The sequence below is a fragment of the Triticum dicoccoides genome, chromosome 7B (genome assembly GCF_002162155.2).
Source record: "Triticum dicoccoides isolate Atlit2015 ecotype Zavitan chromosome 7B, WEW_v2.0, whole genome shotgun sequence".
NCBI lineage: Eukaryota > Viridiplantae > Streptophyta > Magnoliopsida > Poales > Poaceae > Triticum > Triticum dicoccoides.
Genome location: NC_041393.1, coordinates 328,267,309 through 328,274,203, shown reverse-complemented (window position 1 = coordinate 328,274,203; position 6,895 = coordinate 328,267,309).

Sequence of the window (6,895 nt, the reverse complement as noted above, 5' to 3'; positions counted from 1 at the left end):
TTGACGACCGCTAATTGTTCATCAGGGAAGCTATCATTAATAGGTAGTGGGTCATCAAGAACATTCTCTAACCTAGACAAATTATCTGCAACGGGGTTCTCAGCTCCTTTTCTATCAACAATATGCAAGTAAAATTCTTGGAGCAAGAGAACCCATCTAATAAGTCGAGGCTTAGCATCTTTCTTTTCCATAAGATATTTAATAGCAGCATGATCAGTGTGAATATTAACTTTTGAATCAACAATATAAGGTCTAAACTTATCACATGCAAACACAACTGCTAAGAACTCTTTTTCAATAGTAGCATAATTTCTTTGAGCAGTATCAAGATTCTTACTGGCATACTGGATAACATTCAATTTCTTATCAACTCTTTGCCCAAGAACAGCACCTACAGCATAATCACTAGCATCGCACATAATTTCAAAAGGTAAATTCCAATCAGGTGGCTGAACAATAGGTGCAGTGATCAAAGCTTTCTTAAGTGTTTCAAAAGCTTCTACACAATCATCATCAAAGACAAAAGGGATATCTTTTTTCAATAAATTAGTCAGAGGCCTAGAGATTTTAGAAAAGTCCTTAATGAACCTCCTATAAAAACCGGCATGACCAAGGAAACTTCATATACCTTTTATGTCCTTGGGACATGGCATCTTTTCAATAGCATCAACTTTGGTTTTATCAACTTCAATACCTCTCTCGGAGATCTTGTGCCCCAAGACAATGCCTTCATTAACCATAAAGTGACACTTTTCCCAATTCAGGACGAGACTAGTGTCTTCGCATCTATGCAAAACTCGATCAAGGTTGCTCAAACAATCATCAAAGGAGGATCCATAGACGGAGAAGTCATCCATGAATACCTCACAAATCTTTTCACAAAAATCAGAGAATATAGCTATCATGCATCTTTGAAAGGTAGCAGGTGCATTACATAAACCAAAAGGCATACGTCTATAAGCAGAAGTACCAAAAGGGCAAGTAAAAGTAGTTTTAGATTGATCCTTCACTGACACAGGTATCTGAGAGAAACCAGAATAACCATCTAGAAAGCAAAAATGTGTGTGTTTGGATAGCCTTTCTAGCATTTGATCAATAAAAGGTAAAGGGTAATGATCTTTCTTAGTAGCTTTATTCAACTTACGGAAATCAATTACCATCCTATAACCTATAATAATTCTTTACGGGATCAATTCATCCTTATCATTAGGAACGACGGTAATACCTCCCTTTTTAGGGACACAATGGACAGGGCTTACCCATTCACTATCAGCAATGGGATAAATAATACCTGCCTCAAGGAGCTTTAGTATCTCCTTTCTTACCACTTCCTTCATCTTGGGATTTAATCGTCTTTGAGGATCTCTAATTGGTTTGGCATCTTTCTCCATTGAAATCTTGTGTTGACATAATGTGGGACTAATGCCCTTAAGATCATCCAGAGTATATCCAATAGTTGCACGGTGCTTGTTCAGAGTTTTCAATAATCTTTCTTCTTCTTTCTCTGAAAGGTTAGCACTAATAATAACAGGATATATTTCTTTTTCATCAAGATAAGCATACTTAAGATTATCAGGTAATGGTTTAAGTTCAAACACGGGATCACCCTTGGGTGGAGGGGGATCCCCAAGAATTTCAACGGGAAGGTTATGTTTCAGCATGGGTTCCTGTTTAAGGAACACTTCATCTATTTCTTCCCTTTCCTTCATAAACATATCATTTTCATGGTCTGGCAAATATTGTTCTAAAGGATCAGTTGGAGGAACAGCAATGGAAGCAAGACCAATAATCTCATCCTTACTAGGTGGTTCCCTTTCACGAGGTTGTCTACTAAACTTAGCAAAATTAAACTCATGAGACATACCATCTATGCCAATAGTAACAATATTCCTTTCACGATTAATATTAGAACTAGCAGTATTCAAGAAGGGCCTGCCAAAAATAATGGGACAAAAGGCATCTTGTGGGGAAGCAAGAACAAGAAAATCAGCAGGGTATTTAACCTTCCCACACAAAACTTCAACATCTCTAACAATCCCAATAGGTTTAATGGTATCCCTATTAGCAAGCTTAATAGTAACAAGAATGTCTTCTAATTCAATGGGTGCAATGTAATACATAATTTATTTATAAAGATCATAAGGTATCGCACTAGCGCTGGCACCCATATCACATAAGCCATGGTAACAATGATCTCCTATTTTAACAGAAATAACAGGCGTGCCTACGACAGGTCTACGTGTCTTAGTATCAGGTCTAGCAATATTAGCCGTCTCACCCAAGAAAGAAATAACATGCCCATCTAAGTCCTCATCCAAGAGATCTTTAACCATAGCAATACTAGGTTCAACATTAATTTGCTCAGGAGGTGTATAAGTCCTAGTATTACTGTTACAAACAACAGCCAAAGCTTTAGCATGATCCTTTATCCTAACAGGGAAAGGAGGTTTCTCAACATAAGCAGTAGGAACAATAGGATCACTATAGGTAATAGTCTTTTCTTCGACTGTAGTAGGTGCAACTACTTTCACTTCAACAGGAGGATTATATTTAAACCACTTCTCCTTAGGGAGATCAACGTGAGTAGCAAAAGATTCACAAAAAGTAGCTACTATCTCAGAATCAAGTCCATACTTAGCTCTAAATCCATGAAAAACATCGGTATCCATAAAAGATTTAACACAATCGAACTTAGGTGTCATACCTGACTCCTTACCATCGTCGGAACCCCAATCTTCAGAGTTGCATTTAATTCTTTCCAATAAGTCCCATTTGAAATCATTAGTCTTCAGCATATAAGAACCAGCATAGGAAGTATCGAGCAGGTTGCGATTATCAATATAAAGCCGAGCATAGAAATTCTGAATAATCATTTCCCGAGAGAGCTCATGATTGGGGCATGAATATAACATTGACTTAAGCCTCCCCCAAGATTGAGCGATGCTTTCTCCTTCGCGAGGCCAGAAATTATATATGTAATTACGATCACGATGAACAATATGCATAGGATAGAACTTCTGGTGAAATTCCAACTTCAATCGCTTATAATTCCAAGATCTTGTATCATCACATAGCATATACCATGTCATTGCATCTCCCTTCAAATATAAAGGGAAGACCTTCCTTTTGACAACATCATCGGGAATACCTGCAAGCTTAAATAATACACAAACTTCATCCATAAAGATAAGGTGTAAATCGGGATGCAATGTTCCATCTCCTGCAAATGGATTAGCTAGCAGTTTCTCTATCATAGCCGAAGGAATCTCAAAGTAAATATTTTCATAAAGTTTAGTAGGTTGAGGAGCAACTCTTTGCTCTTCTGGTTGGGGTGAAGATACCCCAAAGAAGCCCCTCAAAGGATTAGTTTCCATAGTGACAAGTAACATAAAATTTCAGCACACTATATAAATGTTTCCTTACCAAGTTCCACTCACCAAAAGCGCTACACTCCCCGGCAACGGAGCCAAAAAAGAGTCTTGATGACCCACAAGTGTAGGGGATCTATCGTAGTCCTTTCGATAAGTAAGAGTTTCGAACCCAACGAGGAGCAGAAGGAAATGATAAGCGGTTTTCAGTAAGGTTTTCTCTGCAAGCACTGAAATTGTAGGTAGCAGATAGTTTTGTGATAAGATAAATAGTAACGAGCAACAAGTAAATAAAGTGCAGCAAGGTGGCCCAATCCTTTATCTAGCAAAGTATAAGCCTGGACAATTTCTAATAATGAGAAAGGAGCTCCCGAGGACACATTGGGAATTATCGTCAAGCTAGTTTCATCACGCTCAAATGATTCGCGTTCGGTACTTTGATAATTTGATATGTGGGTGGACCGGAACTTGGGTGCTGCCCTAACTTGGACAAGCATCCCACTTATGATTAAACCCTATTGCAAGCATCTGCAACTACAAAAGCAGTATTAAGGTAAACCTAACCACAGCATTAAACATATGGATCCATATCAGCCCCTAATGAAGCAACACATAAACTAGGGTTTAAGCTTCTATCACTCTAGCAACCCATCATCTACTTATTACTTCCCCATGCCTTCCTCTAGGCCCAAATAATGGTGAAGTGTCATGTAGTCGACGTTCACATAACACCACTAGAGGAAAAGACAACATACATCTCATCAAAATATCGAACGAATACCAAATTCACATGACTACTAATAGCAAGACTTCTCCCATGTCCTCAGGAACAAATGTAAATACTCACAAAGCATATTCATGTTCATAATCAGAGGAGTAATAATATGAATAAAGGATCTGAACATATGAGCTTCCACCAAGTAAACCAATTAGTATCAACTACAAGGAGTAATCAACACTACTAGCAACCCACAGGTACCAATTTGTGGTTTTGATACAAGATTGGATACAAGAGATGAACTAGGGTTTTGAGAGGAGATGGTGCTGGTGAAGATGTTGATGGAGATTGACCCCCTCCCGATGAGAGGATCGTTGGTGATGACGTTGGTGATGATTTCCCCCTCCCGGAGGGAAGTGTCCCTGGCAGAACAGCTCCGCCAGAGCCCTAGATTGATTCTGCCAAGGTTCCGCCTCATGGCGGCGGAGTTTCGTCCCGTAAGCTTTCCCACGAATTTTTCCAGGGTAAATGTGATGATATAGCAGAGGATGGACGCCAGAGGCCCACCAGGGGGCCCAGGAGATAGGGGCGCGCCCTATAGGGGGGGGCTCCCCCTGTCTCCTGGACAGGGTGTGGGCCCCCTGGCCTATTTCTGTCGCTCAGAAATTCTTATTAATTCCAAAAAGTTGTTTCGTGGAGTTTCAGGACTTTTGGAGTTGTGCAGAATAGGTTTCCAACGTTTGCTCCTTTTCCAGCCAGAATTCCAGCTGCAGGCATTCCCCCTCTTCATGGTAAACCTTGTAAAATAAGAGAGAATAGCCATAAGTATTGAGATATAATATGTAATAACATCCCATAATGCAATAAATATTGATATAAAAGCATGATGCAAAATGGACGTATCAGCCAGTAAGTCGATTATGCTCACCACCCCAGAAGGAAGAAGGATTAATTATGTATCCCGGCATGTGCCGAAGAGGACTCAAGTGAATTCCTTATCAGGAGTTGTACAGGAGGAAGTACCAGTGGTGAAGGATTTCCCTGGCGTATTTCCAGAGGAGTTGCCAGCCATGCCACTGGATAGAGACATAGAGTTTTTGATTGAGCTTTTGCCAGGCACAGGGCCAATATCTAAGAGACCGTATTGGATGCTCGCAAAGGATTTGGAGGAAATTAAGAAGCAAATTAAGGAGTTACTGGATAAAGGCTATATTCTCCCAAGTTCGTCACCTTGGGGATCCCCAGTACTTCTAGTGGATAAGAAGGATGGATCGGTAAGGATGGTTGTTGATTATCGTGGGTTGAATGAAGTGACGATCAAGAACAAGTACCCACTGCCGATGATCAATGATTTATTTGACCAGTTGCAAGGAGCTAAAGTATTTTCCAAGATTGATCTGCGATAAGGATACCATCAGCTGAAGATTCGAGAGAAGGATATACCTAAGACAGCTTTTACCACAAGGTACGGGCTATATGAGTATACTGTTATGTCATTTGGTCTGACTAACGCACCTACATATTCCATGAACATGATGAACAAGGTGTTTATGGAGTTTTTGGATAAGTTCATCATAGTGTTCATTGTTGATATATTGGTTTACTCAAAGAATGAAGAGGAGCATAAGGAGCAGTTGTGTTTTCTTCTCAAGAAGCTCAGGGAGCATCAGTTATATGCTAAGTTCAGCAAGTGTGAATTTTGGTTGAAGGAAGTTGGATTCCTCGGACATGTTATATCCCGAGAAGGAATAGCAGTAGACCCCACCAAGGTTGTCACTATGACTAAATGAGAATCACCCACGTCGGTTGGAGAGATTCGGAGTTTTCTTGGACTCCCAGGATACTACAGAAGGTTCATTGAGAATTTCTCCAAGATTGCCAAGCCCATGACGGAGTTGTTGAAGAAGGACACCAAGTTCAAATGGACAGAGGATTGTGAGGCCAGTTTTCAGGAGTTGAAGAAAAGTTTGGTTATAGACCCAGTGTTGATTCTTCTAGATCAACGCAAGGATTATCAAGTGTATTGCGATGCTTCATGTCGAGGACTTGGAGTGCTTATGCAGGAGGGAAGAGTTGTTTCATATGCCTCACGACAGCTTAAACCTCATGAGTTGAATTATGCTACACATGATTTGGAGTTAGCAGCCGTAGTGCATGTGTTGAAGACATGAAGACATTTTCTCATCGGAAACCATTGTGAGGTGTACACGGACCGCAAGAGTTTGAAGTATATCTTCATGCAGAAGGAGTTGAATCTCAGGCAGAGGAGATGGTTGGAGCTCATCAAGGATTATGATATGAAGTTACACTATCATCCCGGAAAGGCTAATGTAGTAGCCGATGCGTTGAGTCACAAGAGTCATGTCAATACACTCATGATAGGAGGATTACCCAAGGAGTTAGTTGAGGATCTTCACGAGCTATGTTTGGAAATAGTTCCGAGAGGCTGTGTAGCAGCATTGGAAATTCAATCTACTTTGATGGATAAGATCAGAGAAGCTCAGAAGACTGACAAAGAGATTGCTGAGATAAAGGAAAGGATGAGCAAAGGAAAGGCTAAAGGATTTCGTGAGGATGAGCATGATACTTTATGGTTTGAGGATCGTGTATACGTGCCTAATGACCCCGAGATCAGGAAGTTGATTCTGCAGGAGGCCCATGATTCGCTGTATTCGATTCACCCAGGAAATACCAAGATGTATCTGATTTAAAGGACAGTTTATGGTAGACCGGAATGAAGAAAGATATTGCAGAGTATGTAGCAGTATGTGATGTATGTCAGAGAGTGAAGGCAGAGCATCAGAAGCCA